Here is a 25754-nt window from a genome sequence, read left to right as displayed (position 1 = left end):
TTTGAAAATTATTTTTTCCTTTTAATTGAACATATAGACAATGCATAAACAGGTGGTGTGTGTTATTTCATGAAGGCACTTTTGGTTCCTTGCATGACCTCCACAAGTTACAGGAAATGTTATAGGAAACATTAAATTGCCATTGCATAACCTTTAAAGTTAAATTCAGACAGGAAACTCAGCTGTATGAAAATCTAAATCATTTCAGAAAAAGTGTTGTGAAACTCATCAATTGTAAATGTACTGTAATTTATACTTCAAGATAATTTATCAGAAATATTTCCCAGTGTTGTTACAGTCTATAAAAATACTCTTAACAGTTCCAGGAATGGTTGCATTAGTGGAAATAGTCTTCTCAAAATTGAAAATTATGAAAAATTAGTTGCAATCTTGCTTTTGCCAAGAGCAACTCACTTTACTTTCAATTATATCAATTTGAAAATAAAGTTACTAAAGGCATAAATTTTGAAGACATAATAAATTAGCATAAAGGCAAGCCAAAAATATCTAAATCAAGATACTACAATAATATAGTACTTTGTTCATTATTTTATATAAATTTTGACACCAAAATAATATTTTTTCACAATTAAAAAATTTATATTCTTATATATCACTATTACCTCTATTATATTTTATAAGTAACAAAATATTTTTAGAGGTAAAATCTTAATATTTTAGTATTCTTAGTAGTCCTTTCTTTTGAATTTTTGAACAAGTGTCCCCATATATTCATTTTGCAGTGGGCCCTAACATAATACAATAGGTCACACACACTCCTATTTACTCAATTATTTTTGCTTTATGATTAGGATTTTTCATTTGCAGGCCATATACAATTTGCTTTAATATTCTTTCAGTTAGTTTATATGTTGATACATTTAAAAAATTATAATACCTTTAAGAATATTTTAATATTTAGCATGATGCTCAGAGTGCACTGCAGTTGTATTTCATCTGTATTTGAAAGAACACAAATAGTGGTTTGTATTATTTGAAGGAAAAGTAACAGGAGTACCAACTACACCCTAGTTTTGATTTCACAGCTCCAGGTACTCTGGCCTCATTGCTCTTCCTGGAAATGTCCCTAAAGTTTAGAACAATGCCTGTTACAGAGTAGGTATCCAGTAAATATCTGCCAAATGAATAAAAAATTTCTTGATTCTGTGCATGGGAAAATAGAGGTTTAAGTAACTGCAGCTCTTCAACTTTAAGTGTTATTTAATATATATTTTTTAGGGATAGAGAATGTATGACCTAGGATTGCCGTCAGTTGAAAACACGATTGTTGGAAGAAGGGCAGGCCTGGGAGTTTAGAGATGATAATGTAAGAGTCAGTGAACATCAGTTGAGATCGGGAGAAAGGAGGTAGAGTCTATGATAAGCTAGCAGCAATTGGATAAGGACTAAGTCACCCAGTAGTTATGACAGGTTACTTCGTATGTAGTATGACTTCTTTGTGTTCATGGTACCTACACCCCTTACTGACCAGAAAGGTCCATGAATTAGGCCTACTGTTTCTGGCCTGAGTGTGGTAGCTCTTACGACATTGGCAGCAATATTTTTTTGGCATCTGATTCAAGTGACAGAGTCTGTAGAAAAAAATCCAGATAAGTTCTTAAGTTGACATTGCCATAATTAAGACATTGGGCTGAATGTTTTGAAAAACAAAGAAACGTCGAAGCTCTCAAAATCTTCCCTTAAACCATGTGGCTAAAGGTTAAAGACTGGCAGGAAAAATTTAAATAATAGTATAGGTGACCTACTTGACAACCCTTCTACATTTGAGTTAATTTTTTGGATATTAGTTGCTTCATGTTATTTTTAAACAATTTACATAGGATAGAAATTTAAAATGCATTTATCTAAAATGCTGACAAACTCACTATAATTATGTATACTATATATATAGATATAGATGATTCATTCTAATTGAATTATTCTCTTTATCCCAAATATTTTTCTTTCTAATGCTGAATCCCCTTAGACTCTAAATTCAAAATCGGAACAATATCACAGGATATCTGATACGTAAGTTAGATCCCCATGTAAAATTAAGCCAAGTATCATGGGCTCCATGATAAAATATCTAGTTCATAAAAAAGAACCAAATTAATCATAATATGGAGTAATTTTTGTTTTCTATTTATTGTGAAGTTGAGGTTATTCATCAGACATATAGTTTAGTGTTCAAGGTTTAGTGTTCATTATAATTACTAGGTTTTACTCCAGTCCAGCTGAATGTTTAGAGCTGTGTAAACATGGATTCAAAACCCCAAAATGGGGGCACCTGAATGGCGCAGTCAGTTGAGTCTCCGACTCTTGGTTTTGGCTCAGGTCATGGTCTCGTGGTCCTGAGATGAGGCCAGGCCTGGGGCTCTGCACCCCGCCTTAGCGTGGAGTCTGCTTAGGACTGTCTTTCCCTCTCCCTCTACTCCTCTGCCATGCTCATGTGTGTGCATGTGCTCCCTCTAAAAAATAAATCTTAAAAAATAACGTTTTCTAACTCTAGCTACTGGAAAAGAAGCTTGACATATGGTAATATGGAAATGTTTTCTGGAAATATCAAGTTGATACTCTTTCCAGTTATACTGGATTCAGCAAGTACCAAGAGTTTTGACTCCATCTTTCCCAGGCTCTGTTAGAACACCACACAGACACTGAGAATAGTATGTACATATGCTGTTCAGATTTTGAGTGTTGGGTAAATAGAATTCCCTGAAATAAACAGAAGAGAAAAAGAAGGCTCATAATTACTTTTTGGTTTTTGGCCCAATCTAACTGGAGTGATGGCATTGCCATTCATAGAGTCTGGGTAACTGCTGGTGAAACAGAGGGAAAGTAATAGTTCCATATATGCTTATCTTTTTATCAATATGTAAGAGCTCCTTAATGGTAGGGAAATACAGCTTTCACTTGACCTAAGTTGCCATTTTTATTGTTTTATGGGTTATTTCTTAACATTACTAATTGTAAATTTTTGATACTTACTTATATTTTATTGTGGGTACATTTTTCATCAGACTTTTTTTTTTAATTTATTTATTTACGATAGTCACATAGAGAGAGAGAGAGAAGAGGCAGAGACACAGGCAGAGGGAGAAGCAGGCTCCACGCACCGGGAGCCTGACGCAGAACTCAATCCCGGGTCTCCAGGATCACGTCCTGAGCCAAAGGCAGGCGCTAAACCACTGCACCACCCAGGGATCCCCTTCATCAGACTTTTAAGTGCCTTTCTCACACAAAAAATTTTAAATAACCCTTAATCTTCTTAAATACATTTTAATTTAATCTTAACACTTAGAGCTTTGATCCATTTGAAGTTATTCTACAGTAAAGTATGCAATATAAGTGGAAATTTATTTTTCCTCCTAGGGCTGTCCAGTAGCCTCAAGTATTAAGTCTAATTATTGAATATTTCATCTTTTCTAGGCTGATATTAATCACCAACTTCATAATATAAAATTTAGTATGAGCTTATTGTTTTGTTCTTTTGAGAAGATAATATACAAAATCCAAGTTTCGAAATTTGAATCTCAAGAGCCATTGGAACATCTGTGTATCTCTGGATCCTTCCTCTAACTCACGTCTATTGTTCATGCTTTTCTGCCTCTCTGAAGTCTATTGTGCTGCATATATTGAAACATTCTTGAACTTCATCAGAAACAAACTGATCAATGTACCATTTCTATTTCTAATTTACTCTAAATATATTCATTCCATCTATCATGCCTGCTGCATTTAGTCTTGCTCCCTGCTTTGCATTCCATGCCCCATCTATCCTCACTGTAGACAGAGATGGAAAGCTGGAAAGTATATAAAAAGAAGTTCTAGACTATGAAGAATTATGGGCCCAGAGGATGGCTAAGAGAGGTGAGGGTCAGAAATATTCCCATGGAAGCCAATGTCCCTTTCATGCATGCTCAGAAATGTGTCATTGTCTTCCACCAGGTACCTTAAGAGAAGCCATATTTGGGATGCCTGGGTGGCTCAGAGGTTGAGCATCTGCCTTCAGCTCAGGTCGGATCCCAGGATTCTGGGATCAAGTTCCTCATAGAGCTTCCCGCAGGGAGCCTGCTTCTCCCTGTCTCTGCCTCTCTCTCTGTATCTCTCATGAATAAATAAATAAAATCTTAAAAGAGACAGAGAGAGAGAGAGAGAGAGAGAGAGAGAAGCCATGTTTCACAATGCACAGTATGGTGTCTGGGGAGCACAGGATGATCTGGCATATGCTAATTCACTCTCAATACTCCCTGCCGCTCTCTATACTGTAATTCATGCAGGTCCCTGCAAAAAAAAAAAAAAAAAAAAGGAATTAACAACAGCTCTAACTCTCTCCTCCATGTAAACACTGATGGAATTTACAAGTAGGAAGATAACCAAAGAAGTTCTCATCAGTAGAATTTTTGTATTGCTTATGGATGAGGGAGCATAATTTAGAGAACAGAAGTTAGTCATGTAGGTTCTCTGTGTAACTGATAGAATGTCAAAACTAAGAAGCTCTGAACTTAAGTAGTTTCTTCGGGCAACCTATGCAACACATGTACAACACACACAGTGAACACTCATCTCTTCGCATGAAAACCAAATACATCCCAGTGCAAAAATCTTTTTTTTTTGGAGGTACAGAAGATAGTTAGGACCCTTCCAGAGATAGATGTTGCTTTCTTTATGCTTGCATTTTGCTTGTATCCTTCACTAATCGTTAGTAAAATTTGCTATTAAGTAAAGTACAATGTTCACTTTGGCAGCACATATACTAAAATTGGAACAATACAGAGAAGATTAGCATGGCCTCTGCACAAGGATGACACACTATTAAGTAAAGTGCATAATTTCTAGGGCCCTGCTTTGACAATTTGAGCTCTGTGGATAGACTGTAAAGGACTTTTAATCAGAGCTATGCCATTCAACCAGATTTTAGTGTTTCTGAAATTGCTATGCTTATGCTCAGCTTCTCATTATTATCTTATTTCTTAAAATTTTCAATTATTTCAAGTTTTTAAATTTTCTTGTTCTTGTTTTTTCAGCTAATTTGATTGCTTGGAGTAATCATTAATTTTGATAAAATTATTCATAAAATCATTGTTTTCTTTCCAAGTTGTAGAGGAGATTACAGTCCTCCTGTTTGGTTCATCATATTCAAAATGCTCAAACTAGAACCAAAACACTTGATTTCTTAGTTGAGCTGCTTGTTCCCTTCTCATTTCACAGGAATAGAAAGTTCCTCACATGTTCTCATCAAGACCAGTAATGCCAAAGCGGTCCATCTGGTATGTAAAGCTGCAAGGTGTTATCTGGAGCCTAAGGCAATCTGGAAACCTCTAAGCACATAATTAAAAGCCACATTCTGAAAATGACAGAACACATGAGAAAAGTCTATTCTCCAATAAATCTTCAGTCCTGGAAACTGAACTCAAAAAGACTGTGCTCTGTTCCATCCTCAACTCCAGGCTCAACCAGAAAAAGGGGACAACTATTTCTGTTTCAGGTTAGTTTGTCTATAATTATGTCTCATTGCCTGAAGAAGTGTTTTAAAACTGAATGCATATTGTTGAATTTCTAACAGAAAGGAAAATGATTCTGAATTCCTGTACTATACATTTTAGGCAACCTAACCAAATATTATCATTCTCTTCTCTGATCTTTATTATTTTCTTCTTTCTGCTAGCTTTGAGTTTACATTGTTCTTTTTCTAATTCTTTAAGGTATATAAGATGTTGAACTGAAATCTTTTTAACATAAGCATTTACAGCTATAAATTGTCTCTTTAATACTGCTTTTATCATATTCTATAAGTTTTAGCATGTGTCTTGTTTTCATTTGTCTCAAAATATTTTCTAATATCTCTTGCAATTTCTTTGACCTGTTAGTTGCTTAAAAGTGTGGTGTTTAATTTCCACATACGTGTGAATATTTTGGTTTTCTTTTTGCTATTAATTTTTTATTTACATTCCATTGCGATTGGAAAGGTACTTTGTGTGATTTTAGTCTCTTAAAATTTATTAATGATTGTTTTGTGGTCTAATAACATATTGTCTATCCTGAAGAATGCTCATGTGCACTTAAGAAAAATATTTTCTGTTGTTGGGAAGAATGGTTTGTATGTGACTGTAAGGTGTATTTGGTACTTTGGTGGTGTTCAAGTCCTCTGTTTCCTTATTGATATCTTGTCTGGTTGTTTCGTACATTATTGAAAATGAGGTATTGAAGTTTCCCACTGTTGTTATAGATCTGTCTATTTCTGTCTCCAATTCTAAAAATATTTACTTCATACAGTTTAGAGCTATGTTTATATATGTATAGTTGTTTTATCTTCTTGGTGAATTGATCCTTTTATCATTATATAATGTCCTTCTTGTCTCTTATAACAGTTTTTAACTTAAAGTCTATTTTATCTGATATTAGTATAGACACCCTGTTCTCTTTTAGCTACTATTTGCATGGATATCTTTTTCCCATCCTTTCATTTACACATTATGGTATCCTTAGATCTAAAGTGAGTCTCTGTAGATAGTATATAGTTGGATCATTTATTTTAATTTTTATTTATCTTTATTTTTTAAAGATTTTATTTATTTGTGATAGAAAGCAAGTGAGAGAGAGAGCATGAGAAGAGGGGAGGGGAGGAGGAGAGGGAGAAGCAGGCTCTCCACCAAGCAGAGAGCCCAATTCAGGGCTAGATCCCTAAACCCTGGGATCATGACCTGAGCTGAAGTCAGCCACCTAACCAATTGAACCACCCAGGTGCCCCTAGTTGGATCATTTTTAATCCATTTTGTCAATTTCTACCTTTTGATTGTGGATTTTAATCCATTGACATTTAAAGTCTTTGCTGATAAGATAGGACTTACTTCTGCCATCTTGTCATTGGTTTTTTTGTCTTATAGTTTTTGTCCCTCACTTCCTTCATGACTACTTTTCTTTGTATTTAGTTAATTTTTTCTACTCACATATTTTTATTCCCTTCTTATTTCCTTTTGGTGTATATTTTATAAATACTTTTTGTGGGATCCCTGGGTGGCTCAGCGGTTTGGTGCCTGCCTTTGGCCCAGGGCGCGATCCTGGAGTCCCGGGATCGTGTCCCGCGTCAGGCTCCTGGCATGGAGCCTGCTTCTCCCTCTGCCTATGTCTCTGTCTCTCTCTCGCTCTATGTCTATTGTGAATAAATAAGTAAAATCTTTTAAAAAATACTTTTTGTGATTACCATGGGGATTACATATAACATCCTAAAGTTATAACAGTCTATTTTTAATTGATACCAATTTACTTTCAGTCATATCCAAAAATTCTACTTCTTTACAACTCTACCTCTCCTTTTTAATTGATGCTATAAATGAAACTTCATATATTATGAACCTATTAATGTAGATTTATTATTTTCTATGCATTTGTCTTTTAAATCCTATAGAAAATAAAAAGTGGAGTTACAGGCCAAAAGCAGTACAAGCATACCTCAGAGATACTGCAGGTTTAGTTCCAGACCACTGCAATAAAACAAATATTGCAATAAAGCAAGTCAAATGAAGTTTTTGGTATCCTAGTACATAAAAAAGTTAGTTTTTAAACAATTAAATCAAGACGAGGGGACTAAGTAAGAGGAACACCAGGAGGAATTGTCCATTAGTAACCATCAATGTAAGACATTACCACAGTCTCCCATCTTTCCCTTTCCAAATGGTAATGTTCATTGTGATTATCCTGTCTCTGTTCGTTCATTGACTCTTAGGTATGGAGACAGATAAATTGTGATTTTTTAGTTCACAAGACTCTGAAGTAAGAGAAGAGTACATCTGAAACCTACATAGAAACTAACATGAGATCCTGGACTTTGAACCCCGGCATGAAATGATAGAAATTTTTGTCTCCTTTTGGGAGGGGGTGAGGATATTTTGCATGCTAAGTATAAGGGGGTGGATATATATGACCAGAAAAGTGGACTACTGTAGCATATTGAATTATCTTTCTATCCTTTCCTATCAAGCCCCTCAAATATGGGCATATTAGTTAACTATTGCTGCATAGCAAATTACCACAAACTAGTAACTTAATATTTGTGTATTATTTTATAGACTTGGTAAATCAGGGTTCCAGGCACAATTTATTTTTTTTAATTTATTTTTTTAATTTTTTTATTGGAGTTCAATTTGCCAACATATAGCATAACACCCAGTGCTCATCCCATCAAGTGCCCCCCTCAGTGCCTGTCGCCCAGTTCCAGGAACAATTTAATTGTGTCTTTTGCTTCAGTGTCTCTCACAGCCTATAAAGGAGTTGTCAGTCAGGGCTGGGCTCTCATTTGAATGTTCACCTGGAAAAGGATATGCTTCCAAGCTCATGTAGCTAATTGACAGAATTCCTTATTCCATGGATTTTTTTTTTCTTGTTGGTTGTCAGTTTAAGCCACCCTGTCATGTGGCGCTCTCTCCATATCACTGCTCTCAACATGGACAGAACGCTTCATCAAAATTAGCAAGGAAGGACATTCACTAGTAAGACATTTTCATCTTTCATCACATAATAACAGAAGTGGCACTCCCTCACCTTTGCCATAGTGTGTAGGTTAGAGATAAGTCACAGGTCTTGTCCACATACAAAGGAATTATGCCAGGGGTGAATATCCAGATGTGGGTATAATTAGAGTCTATCTTAGAGTCTGCCTGCCACACCAGGCCCCTCACTGAGGGGATGTTTGCACCATATATTTCAGACCTGAACATATGACTTGATTTAAGCCAATGGAATGTGAGTAAAAGTGATATGGGCTTTAAGAATCATTGTGTGGTCTGCCACCTTCACTGCCCTGCCCCCCAAGACAAACAATATTCCCGATATTCATCAGCCTGAATCCCATTTGCCTCCCAACTTGTCCTTCCATGTGGATTTCCTTCTCTCCAGCTCTTGTAACTCTTTCCCCAAAGCCTTATATTTATTATTTTTCCTTTCACAAATACCAGCCTCCTTCCTAACTTCTGAATCTTCCTCATTACTAGTTAACCCTTTCAAATATTTTCACACTTCAGTCTCCTCATCTGAAGGTCCTGTCTTTTTACACCACCACGTATACCCTGGGGGCTAAGCTGAGGCCTCTGGTCCTCAGAATGAGCAAATGGCAGACAACAACTTACAATATCTGCCAGTCTGCTTTTTCTCGAATCACAAAGTTGGCCCTGCTCATAGATCTGTCCTTTTCCATCCAAATTCTGATTCTATACACTGGCTATATCCAATAATGGCCTATCTATTCAAGATTGGAAACCACTGGGGTCCCTGGATGGCTCAGTTGGTTGAGAATCCAACTCTTGATTTTGGCTCAGGTCATGATCTGAGGGTTATGAGATTGAGCCCTGCATCCAGCTCTGTGCTGGGCATGGAGCCCTCTTAAGATTCTCTCTCTTGGGGCACCTGGGTGGCTCAGTGGTTGTGCGTCTGTCTGCCTTTGGCTCAGGTCGTGATCCCAGGGTTCTGGGGTCGAGTCCCACATCAGGCTCCTTGTAGGGAGCCTGCTTCTCCCTCTGGCTCTGGCTCTGCCTCTCTATCTGTGTTTGTCATGAATAAATAAAATCTTATAAAAAAAATCCTCTTTCTCCCTCTCCCTCTGCCCCAAGCCCCCTCTAAAAAAAAAAAAAAGAGTGGAGACCATTATTATAAATACAATTTCAATGGTTGTTTGCTAGAGGAGGCAGGTGAGTATGGTGGAACACCTGATGATAAACAAGGAACAGAGGAAACAGAGGGCCTGGGAGGTGAGGAAAATGTAGATGAGAGACCAATGATTGATTCTGGGTATGGAGTATCCTGTGCTTCACAAAAATCCCAGGACCAGAACTATAAGGAATAGGAGGAATACAGCTGCACACTGTCTCTCTGTCTCTGTGTCTGCAGTGCATATAAACACATAAAATAATACACATGTAAATATACAGAAACATGAGAACATAAATTGAAAAGGGAGTAAATTGTTCTAAGTACCTGCATTTGACTAGTAGGTGTTTTGGAATATATTAGAGCTGAATAAATATAAATTACATATTCTTTTGTCTAGGGTAACCAGGAAAGGATTAGCAGAGGATTGCATAACTAACAAGCTAAGAGAAAGGAAAAAATAAAATATTTAAAAAATTCAACCTATTCAAATATATATAAAAATTACAATGTATAAAAATGCATATAAAAAACAGGAGAAATGGACAACATATTGTAAAAGATGTTACATGTACGCCCAAATATATATCAAAATGTAATTGTTAATAGACTACATATTATGCAAAAAGGCAAAGATTGATAGAGTGAATTTTTTTAAATTTTTTTTTTTTAATTTTCATTTATGTATGATAGTCACACAGAGAGAGAGAGAGAGGCAGAGACACAGGCAGAGGGAGAAGCAGGCTCCATGCACCGGGAGCGGGACGTGGGATTCGATCCTGCGTCTCCAGGATCGCGCCCTAGGCCAAAGGCAGGCGCCAAACCGCTGCGCCACCCAGGGATCCCGATAGAGTGAATTTTTAAAGAAACTGCATGCTTCTATTAGGCATACATTTTAAGATACAGAAATATTGAAAGTATAGGAATGAAGAAATGTATATCATTCAAACACTAATCAAGAGAAAACTGTTATATCACTCTATTTACACTGGACAAAATAGACTTCATTGACAAGGAGGGAAGGTTACTAGTAGTAAAGAGGAAAAATTCACCAGAATATATAACAATTATTTCAATTTAAATATAAGCAACCAAGATATATTAGCATGTTTATCATCTATGTGAAATGGTAAAAATGTACACTACTCTACATTTTTAAACTAAGGGTGCATATATAAGGCAAAATATTCTCCATTATCAGAAAAGGGTATCTTTTTAACTTCAAGATAAGAAATTACATTATGTGAGCTCCCTTGTGTGCTCAGTACCATGATTCTCTGGTTATGATTCTGCGTTTCCATGATTTTATCTTATGGAGAAGACAAAGCCATTTTCATTTTTCTGACTGAAAAATCCTGCGGCAGGTATTTGCCTCATACTGGTATGTGGCATGGCAAAGAAAAGAATATGACTTAAAAATAGCAAGCCACACACCTAAAAGGTATGAGAGTGACCAAATTTAGGAAGAATAGAAAGAAAAACCAGCACAGTTGTTTAGTCCAGGCATCAGCATATCCTAATTTAAAAATGAATTAAGACACCCCTTAGGGGGCACCTGGGTGCCTCAATGGTTGAGCATCTGCCTTTGGTTCAGATCATGATCCCAGGGTCCTGGAATCAAGTTCTGCATCGGGCCCCCCACAGAGAGCCTTCTTCTCCCTCTGCCTATGTCTCTGCTTCTCTTTCTCTGGGTCTCTCATGAATAAATAAAATAAAATAAAAAAACTGCTGCTTGATTTTTTTTTTTTTAGTATGGTTGACACCCAATGTTACATCGGTCTCAGGTATACAACAGAGCTATTCAACATCTCTATACATTATGCTATCCTCACCACAAGTATAGCGCCCCTCTGTCCCCATACATCACTGTTACTGTACCACTGATTACATTCTCAGTGCTGTACCTTTTATTCCCATGACTGTAGTGATCTTATCTTGAATGAGGATATCATTAATAAAGAATGTCTTTAAAGTTGGATCAGAAGCTGAAATTATGAAGACAGGGGAAAAGCCACTGTCTTTTTTGGCAATGATAATATAATTCAAAGAACCTCTAATAATGAAGAGGGGACTATACATTTGGAAACATAAGTCAAAATTGTACACAGGAAAAAATAGAAATATCTGCATAAAGATATTAAAGCAAGATATTATAACCCCATAAGCTATTATCTCCAAATAATTCTGTTGCTTTTAAGTGTAATTGTTAATATGAATAATCATCAATCACATTCTTATATCATTTTCTAAGAGGTAAGCATCTTTGGGGAAACACTTTGAATTGTCTTTTAGAAATTTGAAATAAATAGTTGAGCCTATTATCCTTTGTCACTGGAATAATTTCCATTACTGGTATTACACTTAATTTTTTGCTTTGGTCTATTTATGATTTTTGTTTCTTATTTCTTCCACTGACATATAATTAACACACAGTGAAGCGCAAAAATCTTAAGTGTACTCATTTGAGTCACTTTGGAGAAATACATTTTTATAAAACGTAATAATGACCAGAATATAAAATTGTTCTTCTTCAGTGTAATATCCTCTCTCTAAACAATCATAAACTGAAGAATAATATTCCTCACTAATAGTTTTCTTCATTCATTTCCAGAGGATTATTTCTTCTGGGAACTGGTCTTTTGTGTGAAATTCACAGGTGACAGATATGTGGAAAGCTGCAGGTACTCTTAGCCACCGTTCCCTGCCTGGCCTATGGCCCAGCTATGTATTCTCTGCTGAGTTGAGGCCCTGTCTACCTTCCTACAGGAGTCCATACGCTGCACTCAAACAGGGCTGAGCCACATGTGACATGCAAATTCATCAACAATTGGAACTTCCAATTCCCATCTCAAGGGAGATTTGAATCAGGAATCAGAAAATTCAGAGGGCTCTTCTCCCATAGGCTCCTAGGAGTATTTCTTGATAAATTGGCCTCATGATCATTATGAAATGAGCCTTTTTACCTGTGGTTGTATTCTATGCTCTGAAATCTAATATGCCTGATAGTAACATAGCTTTTCATTCTTTTAGTTTGTTTTTGCAATGTATATTTTTTCATTGTGTTATTTTTAGTCATTTTGTTCTTTTTAATCTTTATAATGACTTTATTATGGGCAACATATCGTTGAGTATTGCTTTTACTTTCAATTTGAAAATCTCTGGCTCTTAATTCAGTCATTTGGACTGTTAATAATGTTTTGTCTGTATTTAAATCTACCAACCTGCTGTATATTTTTTGGCCTTTTGGGGGGAGGGTGTCTTATTTTGGAATAATTTAGTAGGTTTTATAATTCTGTTTTATTTCTTGATGTATGCTTAGCCAAATATTTATAGCATACATCTTTAACTTGTTTCAAACTATGTTCAGGTAATACCATTTTAGATACAGATTAAGAGTCATGCAATAATATAATTCCATTTACCTCTTCCTTGCCTTTGTACTATTCTTGTTATGCATATTACTTACACATATACTAAAATACCCTCATTATATGTTATTATTTTTGCCTTAGGCAATTATCTTTTGAGATTTTAAATAAAGGGGGAAAAGTGTTATATTTATATGCTTTTCATTCTTCAAATAGATCCAGATTTCAATCTGCTGTATTTTCCTTGTGATTGTAGGACTTTCTTCAACTTTCTTATGGTGCACATCTGTTGGTGAATAAATTTTTTCAGCCTTTGTAGGTCTGAAGACATCTTCATCTCACTTTGTTTCTTAAATATATTTTTTGCTGAACCAAGAATTCTAGATGAACACTGTCTTTCTTTCCTTTCTTCCCTTTCTTCCTTCTTTTCTTCCTTTCTCTCCCTTCCTTCCTTTGTTCCTCCCTTTTCTTCCTTCTTTCTTTCCTTCCTTTCTTCCTTCCTTTTCTTTTCAAATTTCTGTGAAGAAGTTACTCCAGTGTCTCTTGGCTGGCATTATTTCCATTGACAAGTTTCCTATCATTCTTTTCCTTGTTCAGCAGTACATTACACATCTTTTTTTTCTCTTCCACAATGTTCTCTTGTGTATCCAATGTTCTTTTCTCTCCACTCAATATATCTACATTTGGCCTTGTTGCCAGTCATATAAGATTAATGAAACCACTCGATACTAAGAAGACATTAATGATGGGGTCCCTAGGTGGCTCAGTGGGTTGAGTGTCCCATTCTTGGTTTGACTCAGGTGATGAACTCTTGGGCTGTGAGATTGAGCCCCACATTGGGCTTCACACTCAGTGGTGGGTGGGGGAGGAGGTCTGCTTGAAGATTCTCTCCCTCTGTGTCTCCCCTCCCCCACTCACACACACTCTTCCTCTAATAAGTAATCTTTAAAAAAAAAAAAGATCATTAAAGAAAGCCTTATTATCTCCAAACTTACTAAGTTGTATACATTAAATGTATACAGTTTTTGTATGTCAATCATATCTCAATAAAGCGGTCTTTTAAAAAATTATTTTTCACTTCATTTCTCTTTTGCAAGTGAGTAAGATCTCAATGATACTTACCCTAAATCAGTATCAAGGGAAGAGAGTTCAACAAAGACAGGATATATCCAATCATGAAATGGGCAAAAGACATGAACAGAAATCTCACAGAGGAAGACATAGACATGGCCAACATGCATATGAGAAAATGCTCTGCATCACTTGCCATCAGGGAAATACAAATCAAAACCACAATGAGATACCACCTCACACCAGTGAGAATGGGGCAAATTAACAGGGCAGGAAACAACAAATGTTGGAGAGGATGCGGAGAAAAGGGAACCCTCTTACACTGTTGGTGGGAATGTGAACTGGTGCAGCCACTCTGGAAAACTGTGTGGAGGTTCCTCAAAGAGTTAAAAATAGACCTGCCCTACGACCCAGCAATTGCACTGTTGGGGATTTACCCCAAATATACAGATGCAATGAAACGCCGGGACACCTGCACCCCGATGTTTATAGCAGCAATGGCCACAATAGCCAAACTGTGGAAGGAGCCTCGGTGTCCATCGAAAGATGAGTGGATAAAGAAGATGTGGTTTACATAAATACAATGGAATATTACTCAGCTATTAGAAATGACAAATACCCACCATTTGCTTCAACGTGGATGGAACTGGAGGGTATTATGCTGAGTGAAGTAAGTCAGTCGGAGAAGGACAAACATTATATGTTCTCATTCATGTGGGGAATATAAATAATAGTGAAAGGGAATATAAGGGAAGGGAGAAGAAATGTGTGGGAAATATCAGAAAGGGAGACATAACGTAAAGACTGCTAACTCTGGGAAACGAACTAGGGGTGGTAGAAGGGGAGGAGGGCGGGGGGTGGGAGTGATTGGGTGACGGGCACTGGGGGTTATTCTGTATGTGGGTAAATTGAACACCAAAAAAAAAAATCCTTAAAAAAAAAAACAAAGACAGGATATAGGGAAGAGAAACAAAATGTATTGATGGCATCTTTTATAATAGATTACCTTATTTAACCAACTGTCATTTTGGTGAACAGTCATACTACCAACACTATTTTACAAATGAAGAAAGTAGAACCCTGAGTGATGGAATGATCCATTCCAGGGTGTACAACTAGTGACTTGCAGAGCAATGATACCAACCCAGGTGTACTGATGGAAACCCTTGTGCCCGCAGCCTTAAGTAGGTGCTGTTCATTCCTTTCCAAAGGTTTTGTGGCTGTAAAGACAGGTCAAGTGTCCACAAGTCACCCCTACTGGATCCCCAATTCACAGAGATGCTCTGCTCTGCTCATCCTCTGCCTTCTTTATATCCCTCAATTTCCTTTCATCTTTCTACAGCACTGCCTGGACTATGAGAAAAATCCCCTATTGCCTGCATAAATGCTGTCAAGAACCCATATTACCCCAAAGTGTCTGAATATCTAAATATTCAGTACAGATACAAGGACTAACTAGGACTTATACAAGTTTAGCAACAACCACATGCAGAGTCCTGAGCTGGACAAGTTGGAGATGGGGCATTGTCACTCATTTAACCTCTCCTGGCCTCACTTTCCTCCTGTCCTCTGAGAAATGGAGAAGAAAATAATGTATCTTAATCTACTGAGGGCTAAAATCTGTCTGCTTTTTAACAGTTGTGACCCTTGGGCAAGTCCCTTTCTCAGAGTCTCATGCTTCCCACAGTGTTCTGAGCTACAAGTGAAACTATGTCAATTAAAAGAGTATGGCAGCCCAGGTGGCTCAGTGGTTTTTGCTGCCTTCAGCCGAGGGCCTGATCCTGGAGATCTGGGATCAAGTCCCATTTCAGGCTCCCTGCAGGGAACATGCTTCTTCCTCTGCCTGTGTCTCTGCCTCTCTCTCTCTCTCTCTCTCTCTCTCTCTCTGTCTTTCATGAATAAATAAATAAAATCTTTTTAAAAAAGAGTATGTTTGAGGGGCACCTGGGTGGCTCAGTCAATTAAACACTCTACTCACTCTTCATTTCAGGTCAGGTCATGATCTCAGGGTCATGAAGCCCTGCACTGAGGAGTCTGCTGGAGATTTTCTCTCTCTCCCTCTGCCTCTCCCTGCTGCTCCTTTCTCTCTCTCAAATAAATTTTCTTTTTAAAAAAAGAATATGCTTGAGGGATGCCTGGGTGGCTTAGTGGTTGAGCATCTGCCTTTAGCTCAGGGCGTGATCCCGGGGTCCGGGATTGAGTCCTGCATCAGGCTCCTTGCAGGGAGCCTGCTTCTCCCTCTGCCTATGTCTCTGCCTCTCTGTGTCTCTCATGAATAAATAAATAAAAATCTTTTAAAAAGTATGCTTAAAATCATGTGCTAAGTTCTAAATGGAGGTAAGCGGTAATTCTTCAATACACTCAACTGCATTGATTTGGACTGTTTATCCAGCCTGCCACAACAGGTTACACAACAACTTGGTGGTAAAAAGAAATGCGACTTTGTAGCCAGAGTTCCAAGATTGGATCCTGGCTCTGCTATTTACTATCTGTGTAATCTTGGCAAATAACTTAAATCCGATGTTCCCTAATTTCTTCATATATATTATGAGAACAATAGCATTGAAATCATAGGATTATTCTAAGGATTAGATGAGTAAAGATACATGAAAGGCATGAAAGTGTGCCTGGCAAAAGTAAGTGGTTCTGCTAGAATGCATGAGGAGAGTTACCCTCGGTGCACAACAGAAGTGATCATAAGTAGTGGCTGGAAGGGAGCACCAGGGAAGGTTTTCAGTCCTAAAAAAAATCTGCCTTTTAACACAGGTGCTAGTTTCACAATACATTTAGTATGTGAAAATTCATCATACTGCCTGCTGAGGATATTTGCAGTTTCTGTCTGTGCATTTTACTTCTTAAAAATAGAGCCTGGAAATTAGTAAAAAAAAAAAAAAAAAAAAAAAAAGTCTGTAGAATTGGTAGAGTCTAAGCCTGCATGTCCAAGGAGGAAACAGAAACAGCTAATATCTGAGTTACAGAGGAGAGTAAAGAGAAACTTGCACTAAGGTGTATATATACATATACATGATATGCCAAAATCTCGGTAGAAAATAAAATTATACATTGTAGGTAGAAAATGGAAAGAATCGGGAGGGATCTAGTGGCCATGAAGGGTGATAGGATCTGCTGGATTGGATCTTGGGGCATAGGGATCAGGTTCACCTTCCCCATTTATGGCCCCCTCACATTCCAGAACACTTTGTCACTGTTCCATAGTTCTGTGATCCAGGCCTAAAACTCTAGGCTGGAGTTCTACTGTCTGTTTTCAGCAGCCTGAGGGAGTAGTACGCTTTAAGTGAGGGAGAGCTTTGGTTGCTTCTGCATTTCAGTGAGCCCTTAAGCATTGGTTCCATCTTTCATTTTTTGTACACAGTTGGCAGCACCTTTCTGTCTCATTATTGAATTTAGTGGTATGTATATTTATGTCTGAAGGAAACATTTGAAAAAACAAAACAAAACAGGGACATTAGTCCAGTAAGGAAACTCTAGGCTGAGCCCACAAGTGAGATCACCTTGATTCCTTTTTTTTTTTTCTTTTCCTACTCCCACTATTCTGAATCAATTATTGGAATGGAAAGATAACAGGATGGGGAATTGTCAGGAGAGATTAGCCCATCATCTGTCTAGGAGAAGAGACTGGGTGGGCAAGTAGTATAGTGGAGACTAGGGTTTCTTTTCTTTCTATATATATTTTTTAAAGATTTTATTTATTTATTCATGAGAGACACACACACACACACAGAGGCAGAGACACAGGCAGAGGGAGAAGCAGGCTCCATGCAGGGAGCACAACGTGGGACTCGATCCCAGGTCTCCAGAATCAGGCCCTGGGCTGAAGGTGGCGCTAAACCGCTAAGGGAGTCTGCTGGAGATTTTCTCTCTCTCCCTCTGCCTCTCCCTGCTGCTCCTTTCTCTCTCTCAAATAAATATATTTTCTTTAAAAAAAAAGAATATGCTTGAGGGATGCCTCAAGCATCCCGGGCTGCCCTCTTTCTACTTTTAAAGAAAGATTTTATTTATTTATTCATGAGAAACACACAGAGAGGCTGAGACACAGGCAGAGGGAGAAGCAAGCTCCCCACAGGGAGGCTGATGCGAGACTTGATCCCAGGACCCCAGGATCACGACTTAAGCCAAAGGCAGATGCTCAACCGCTGAGCCATCCAGATGCCCGGAGACTAGGGTTTCTATCCAAAGTTATAGACTCTACCTAGATATGATAAAGAGTTTGGGATTCACTGAGTTGTCACTCACTCTGGCCTCCTGTTTCTCACTGGATTGGACCACCCTTTCTCTTCCCTTGTTTTCATCATCAACACTGGGGGCCCTTCATCAGAGCTCCATTTAACATTGAATGCAACATTGTTCATACCACCTTCTTCCACACCACCTCTTCTTTTTCCTTTCTTCCTCTAGAGAACACTCAGATACTAGACCCTATTTCCCAGCTAGACCCTCTTTGTCTTTAAACCTTACTCCTGACCTTGATTCCACACTTATGAATACACCTTTCCCCTCTTCAGCCATTCATATTTCAAAAACTAATTCCTTTGAGGCTACAAAAAGCCCCTTGGAGGAAACCCTCAAGCACATCAAAGAGAAGAAAGATTCAATCCCTGGCCTGAATAGCTCCTTTCCTACATGCTTACCTGTGGATAAAGAGGCCAGATGGCCATGAGGTCATCTCCCTAAAATTTTGTTAATAGGCTGATGGGCTCAGGCTGAGTAAGAGAGGAAACAAGACAAGAATCTTTCACCAACTTAAAAGACCCTGAGAATGCTAGGAGATCTTTGGCTTGAGAAGATCAAATAGGGAAGTAGGATGGGAGACCATCCATTCCAGGGAGTCCTTCCTCTGCTCAGGACAGCCAGTTAGACTCCTAGGAACAACTCATCCTACTACCCACCATAGGATCCACCAAAGAGTACTCAGAAAATAGGAATAAGTGTGTGTTCCAGTGGCTTCATCCACTGGACAGAAGAGACAAAAAGATCCATGGAACAAAACCAAAACACTGCAGCTTCTATGCAGAGTCCATATCTACTAGAAATCAGAGCTGCAGGCAGCCCCGGTGGCTCAGTGGTTTAGCACCGCCTTCAGTCCAGGGCGTGATCCTGGAGACCCGATCAGTCCCACATCGGGCTTCCTGCATGGAACCTGCTTCTCCCCCTGCCTGTGTCTCTGCCTCTCTCTGTGTGTGTCTCTCATGAATAAATAAATAAAATCTTAAAAAAAAAAAAAAAAAGAAGAAGAAATCAGAGCTGCTTCTCTGGGTAAGAGAGATATTGAGACTCAGAACAAGTCAATCATTGGCCAGATCTTAAGGGGGGAAAAAAAACCCAGAATTATATGCAGAATTAATGCAAGGAAAGGAAGTCCATCTAAGGTGGAACTGAAGGCCCAAGTTTAGTTCAAAAGTATATTTCCAGTGATTACAATGCTCCCTACATCCCTGAGAAAATGAAAGGGCTGAGGACCACTTCTTGACACCAAGTGGATTTTTTTTAGATTTATTTATTTATTAGAGAGAGAGAGAGTGCAAGTGGAGGGAGCAGCAAAGGGAGAGAGTAAGAATCTTCAAGCAGATCCCCTGCTGAGCGTGGATCCTGACATGGGGCTTGATCCCATTATTTGGAACCTTATACCACTGTGGGTTAGAATGGTTGAGCTTACACAGGCATCATAGGGCCAGAATTTCCTACTGAGCCTCCATGATTATAGCAAGAGACAAGAAACTTCACATATCATAAATATGGAATTGGAGTTTGGTAACCTTGGGGTTCTGAGTTTTGAAGAGCAAGAATTCTCTATGACCCTGACTACTTTGATAGACAATCACTTCTACCTATCCCCAAGTCCCTCTTACATTCCTGATGGGGGCTGGGACAATGAGCACTGCTCCCCGCATAGCAGGCCCTTAAAGAAAATATACAGCAGGCCACCACTTCCCTTTCTTCTCCCCATACAAGCTCTAAAGCAATAGAAACACAGAACCACCAACTGTGCTTTAATGAGTGGGAGATAGGAGGAAGCCAGAGCAGGGTTAAAGCCTTAGCAAACCTGAGAGCATCTATTTTTATCAGGCTTGGGAAAGAAACCTCCATATCATCTTTAAGTAGCACCAGTTCACTCTCCAGCCAGTGGATGATAGCTGGATTCAAAGTGAGAGATAAAAACTGATGCATGTTCTGGGTCACCTTCTCCCATCATGTCCCAACCAGCAGAAGACAGCCCCACTCGGAAAGTGTGTGAGAATGACTTTTTTAAGATTTTTTTTTTTTTTTGGCAGAGAGAGAGAAGGCACAAGTAGAGTGTCAGGCAGAGGGAGAGGGAGAACCAGGCTCCCCGCTGAGCAGGGAGCCCAACATGCGGCTGGATCCCAGGACCCCGGGATCATGACCTGATCTGAAGGCAGACGCCTAACTGACCACGAGGTGCCCCAAGAATCACTTTTCCAGAAAACAGTGGCATTTTGAATGTTAGAGAAACTGACCCCCTTGTCCAGTGTATACAGAACTGGGTGAGCTTGAACGTGACAGATGTTTGGGGGTTATGCCGAGGTGGACCATAGGATGGATATGACAGCCCCAAGGAACAAAGTAAGTGCTGTTTATGGATCTGCTGAGTCTGGGGGACTCACTGGTCTCAAAACAGGCTTTGAACTCAAAAATGAATTCTCCCTGCTGGGTGGATATCTAGGGAAAGGAGGCCCTACTTTTTCATGCTTGACTTGATATCATTCCAAGGCAAAGGGATCCCACAGCCTTCAGTGATGGGGTGGCTCATAGGTCAGTCACACAGCACCTACAGAAAAATAAGGGCAAGAATGGGGAAAGGCTGGGGAATGAGTAGGAAAGGAAAAAAATCAGCAGAGAGAGGGAAAAATAACCCAGCTGGTAGGAAGGAATAGGAATGTTTTCGTCATCACTAATTATCATAACACACCTAACCTCACCAAACAACACACACACACCCTGATCTATTTGTGAGTGTCTCACATACCAGTAAGTGTGCCTGAGAGCATGTCGTTAAGGTGTCACAGGAAGGTCAGGAATGTAGAAATTTCACAAGGAAACAAACATTTTCTCTCTCCAGGTTAAGTGCAGAACATCATATTTCCAATTGCTCCATTTCATTAGGTTCCAAATATACATTTAAACTTGATCCTTAATGTGATCAGCACATTAAAATCATAAATGTGACCAATTATGCAATAGACTTTGACCTGGTAAGAATGTCTAGCAGCATGCACAATGACTGTGTTGTCATATCGACAGTAATAACTTCACAATGCCCACTTCAAAACTGTTAAACAAAAAGGGAAGAGTGAAATGAGCTGTTCTTCCCCTCTCTGACTACCAACTGAACCAGTGGTCAGGCTTGACCACAGTCGAATGACATGGCTGCAGCCCCTTTGTTGGTGGGAAGAGATGGCCTTTGTACACAGACATGGCTGAAGCATGTTATTTTTCAAGATCTTGTTCTTCATTCATTGTCAGTGGAAGCAGAAGGAGAAAAACTTTATGCCATCCACTCCAAGGGCCTGCCTCCACTTTCTGTGGGGGGCTGATGTACATTTTCCTGGGTATTTCTCGTGTACTTTCACACTGGAAAATGACAAGCCATTCTCTGGGATCAGTAATGTATTTGGTGCTCCCAAAAAGCTGGGGGCCAAGAGAAAGGCTCATGAGTTTGAGGTTCTCCCTAAGTTGAGTTGCAGGGCTGCACAAAGGCCCATGGTCTACATACTGGTGGCAGTGTTCTTTTTTGACTGGCCTTGCCCCTCTGCTGCTGCTATTGGGTCTGTTCTGGCCCCACTGCCCCTCTTGCCCCCAGGGAGCCCCTTGCTGCCTCCTGAGTGATGCCGGGAATAGGCAAACCTGCCCACCTTTATCAAGTGGCATCATCTCTGGCCTCCAGACTACTGCATCTGGAGCCCTGCCCCTGAATTCTCCAGTTATAACATTTGTGAATTGCACCCAGAGAAGCCACATTCATTTTCAACCTGCTCAGCTTGCAAGGTAGATACTCCTCTGTGTCAAACCCATCATTAGATTCCCCTTCCTCGAAGGCCTGGTTGAAGATAGAAGCACTCTTCCTAGATGTCAGTTGGTGGTCACAGATGGTTGGTCACAGATGGTTTCCAGCATAAAATTACTTGTGTTGAGAATAATAAGAGTTTCTTGTCCTCCTCATCATTTTCCTCTTCTTCCACCCAGAACAGACACTTAGACCCACTGGTCATGGGTTTCAATCTTGTGGGTTTCACTGTGGAGAGTGCTGGTCCAGTCTAGCCAACTCAGGTAGGTCTGAAATTCTGGAGAGAACACAACCATAGCCTTTTTTGTTTGTTTGTTTTGTAATCTTATATAATCCAAGAAACCTCTGATAGAAACCAATGGAAAGGAGATTGTAAGTTTACCTATGTAAGTGGAAATGCTAAAAAGGAGGAATATGGGAATATCCAACAAAAACAGATATTAAAGCAGGTTTTTAAAATACTGTCATTGATTCGTAACTGTAATTAATAATATGAAGATCCTTTTGCAAGAGACCAGAACCTCAGTACACTATTAACTACTACTAAAAAATACAAAGTAGGTTGCACCTTCATATTCTGTTCTCTTACTGACTGAAATACTTTTCATTTCTAATGCTACATTTAAAATAAAATTACAATGTGATATTTTGTTGTCTTGTTTGTTTCATTGTGGTATAAGCAACATAGTGAAGTGCAAAAAAATTAAGCGTGTTGTTTGATGAGTTTTAAGAAATGCATATACACATTAGCATATAGAACATTTTCATCAGATGAAAAATTTCCTCCATGTTTCTTTCCCAGTTAATCCACTCACTGAGGCAACCACTATTGTGTCTTTTTTTTTTTTTTTAATTCTGGTATAGTTAACATACAGTACTATGTAAGTTTCAGGTGTACAATTCTGATTTCTTATACTATAGATAAATTTAGGCTATTTCAGGACTCGTATAAATGGGGTCATATATATCTTACTAACTTTAAACTAGTACCATGGTTAACTTTACAGGAAGTATTGAAATTGTGTAGTAAGCTCTCCAAATTTATATTTCCTTTTAAATATTTTTTTGGCTATTTTGGTTTTCTCATATTTCCATGAATTTTGGAATCAGCCTGTCAAATTCAATAAAAACAAACAAAAAATGCCTACTAAGAAGTTGACAGAGATTATGTCAAATGTATAGACCAATTTGGGGAGAACCGGTATCTTGAATCTTCTGCCCAACCAACCAGATACATTTTTCCATGTATTTTGGTTCTTTTTCTTTCTCTCAGCAATGTTCTACAGTGTTTGGTGTATAGGTTTTCCATGTATTTTATTAGACATTATCTATATTTCATATTTTAATATTAGTGCTGTTCTTTTAATTTCAGTTTCTGATTGTTGTTAGCATGTAGATGTGCAGTTGATTTTTGTATTTTGATCTTTCATGGCAATTGTCCATTTCATAGAAGTTATCAAGTTTCCTGGCATTGAGATGTTCATAATATTTAATTATTATTTAGATGTCTGCAAAATCTGTAGTTATGTCATTTCTCTCATTTCTGATTCTGACTTGTCTTCTTTCTTTTATCCTGATGAGACTGTGACTCACATCAATCTTCTGAAAAAGCCAGCTTTTGCTTTCCTTTATGGGTGATCTTTTTTCTTTTAAAGATTTTATTTATTTGACACAGAGAGAGTACGCACAAACAGGGGGAGTGGGAGAGGGAAAGGAAAAAGCAGGCTCCTCACTGAGCAGTGAGCCTGATGCAGGACTTGATCCCAGGACCCTTAGATCATGACCTGTAACAAAGGTAGACTTAACTGACTGAGCCACGCAGGTGCCCCTATGGGTGATTCTTTAACAATATGGATTTGAACTGCATGGGTCTCCTTATACATGCTTTTTTTTTTTTCAATAAATGCAGATGGCACTATAATGATATTTTCTGTTCCTTATGATTTTCTTAATATTTTTCCCATAATCTACTTATTAGAAAAATACAGTATATAATACATATACAAAATATGTGTTAAAATATGTATTAATTGACTATTTGTGTTATCGGTAAGTCAACAGTAGGCTATCAGTAGTTAAGTTTTTAGGGAGTCAAGTTATATGCAGATTCTCAATTGTATGGGGGGTTGGCACCCCTAACCCCCATGATGTTCAAGGGTCAATGGTATTTTCTCTATTTTTTTTTCATTTGATTTCTTCTCTGAACAATTATTTCCTTTCTTCTGTTTACCATTGGTTTCATTTTTTCCTTTTTCTAGTTTCTGAAGATGGAAAGTAAGTCATTGATTTATGACCTTTCATCTTTACTAATAAACATATTTAGTGCTTTATATTTCCCTCTAAGTACTGCGTTAGGGGCATCCCACAAATTTAGATACATTTTCATTTTCATTAAGTTCATAATACTTTATTTACCTTTTGATTTTTTTTCAACCAGTGGATTATTTAGAAGAATGTATTTATTGGGGGATTGTCCAGATACTTTTTTATTGATATCTAAATTAATGTTGTTGTGGTCAGAAACATACTTCAACTTTTAAATTAAGAGTTGTTTTATGACAACTCTGAATATGACCTTCCTTGGTAAATGTTTTGCATACACTTAAAAAGAATGTATTCTGTTGTCTATTGGGTGGAATGTTCTACAATGCTAAACAGGTCAAGTTGATTGGTAGTGATGATGTTCAAGTCTATCTACTGTATCCTTTTGATTGCTTATGTGCTGTACTCAGTACAGTACAGTCCTTGTTCAATTAATTATTGAAAGAGGGCAGAAATTTCCAACTACAATTGTGAATTTGTCTAGTTTTCCTTGTAATTCTATCAGTTTTTGCTTCATGCATTTTGAAGTTCAGCTATTGGGTGTATAAACTTTTAGGATTACATCCTCTTAATAAACTGACCTTTTACTATTATAAAATGTTTTTCTTTATTCCTTGTAATTATTCTTAGTTCTGAAGTATATTTTATCTAATATTAACATAGTTCCTTCAGTTTAATTTTTAATTTGTGTTAGCCTGGTATACCTTTTTTGGTTCTTTTTACCTATTTGTATCTTTATATTTAAAGTGTTTTTCCTGTAGACAGCATAAAGTTGGGCTGTGCCTTTTTGTCCAATAAGACAACCTATTCTTTTAATTAGTATTTAGATCATTTATATTTAATGTGATCATTTATATTGTTAGATTAAACCTATCACCTTAATTTTGTTTTCTATTTGCCCTTCCTATTCTTTTGTTTTATCTTTTTCTTTTTTTGCTTCTGTTGCATTAACTGTATATTTGTTATGATTTCTTTTTATCCTTTTTTTGAATTATTAGCTATAATTTTTTAGTGATTTATTTAACACTTCTATGATATACTTTTAGTTTGTTCTAATCTACCTGCAAATAATATACCACTTCGTGTATAGTATGAGAGCTTTACAATATATTCATTATCATATTTTGCCATCATATGGCCATATGGTCCCTCCAATGACTGGGTTGGCTTACCTTTCCCAGGTATAATTATGGATGGTGTGACCTTCTTCAGAGAGCCATATCCAGGAGCTCACCAAGGATATCCTTAGATAATGAACCCCAAAGCAATATGAGACATTAGATCAGGCTTCCTTTTGGTCATCTCAA

General features: G+C 37.9%; 1 protein-coding gene, 1 long non-coding RNA gene and 1 other non-coding gene across 19 annotated transcripts in view; 2 read left to right on the top strand and 1 right to left on the bottom strand.

Moving 5' to 3' along the window:
- The window catches only part of LOC144312796 (zinc finger protein 12-like), a 163765-nt gene that overhangs the window by 946 nt on the left and 137065 nt on the right, over nucleotides 1-25754 (top strand). For 16 of the 17 annotated variants that reach the window (XR_013378404.1, XR_013378405.1, XR_013378402.1 and 13 more), the window contains exons 2-3: nucleotides 5215-5491; nucleotides 22305-22388. The gene's annotated coding sequence lies outside the window, so the exon portion shown is untranslated. The remainder of the gene's footprint in view (nucleotides 1-5214; nucleotides 5492-22304; nucleotides 22389-25754) is intronic. The other variant, XR_013378410.1, reaches the window with a different exon arrangement.
- Nucleotides 1-25754, bottom strand: LOC144312798 (uncharacterized). The gene is made up of 3 exons (XR_013378414.1): nucleotides 25620-25754; nucleotides 7456-7487; nucleotides 1-4287 (listed from the first exon to the last, which is right to left on the bottom strand). It is a non-coding gene; the product is annotated as an uncharacterized LOC144312798 (long non-coding RNA).
- On the top strand, nucleotides 4738-4840 carry LOC144313141 (U6 spliceosomal RNA). Its single transcript, XR_013378866.1, has one exon. It is a non-coding gene; the product is annotated as a U6 spliceosomal RNA (small nuclear RNA).

The sequence above is a fragment of the Canis aureus genome, chromosome 4, assembly GCF_053574225.1.
Source record: "Canis aureus isolate CA01 chromosome 4, VMU_Caureus_v.1.0, whole genome shotgun sequence".
NCBI lineage: Eukaryota > Metazoa > Chordata > Mammalia > Carnivora > Canidae > Canis > Canis aureus.
This window is presented reverse-complemented; position numbering and strand designations above follow the sequence as displayed.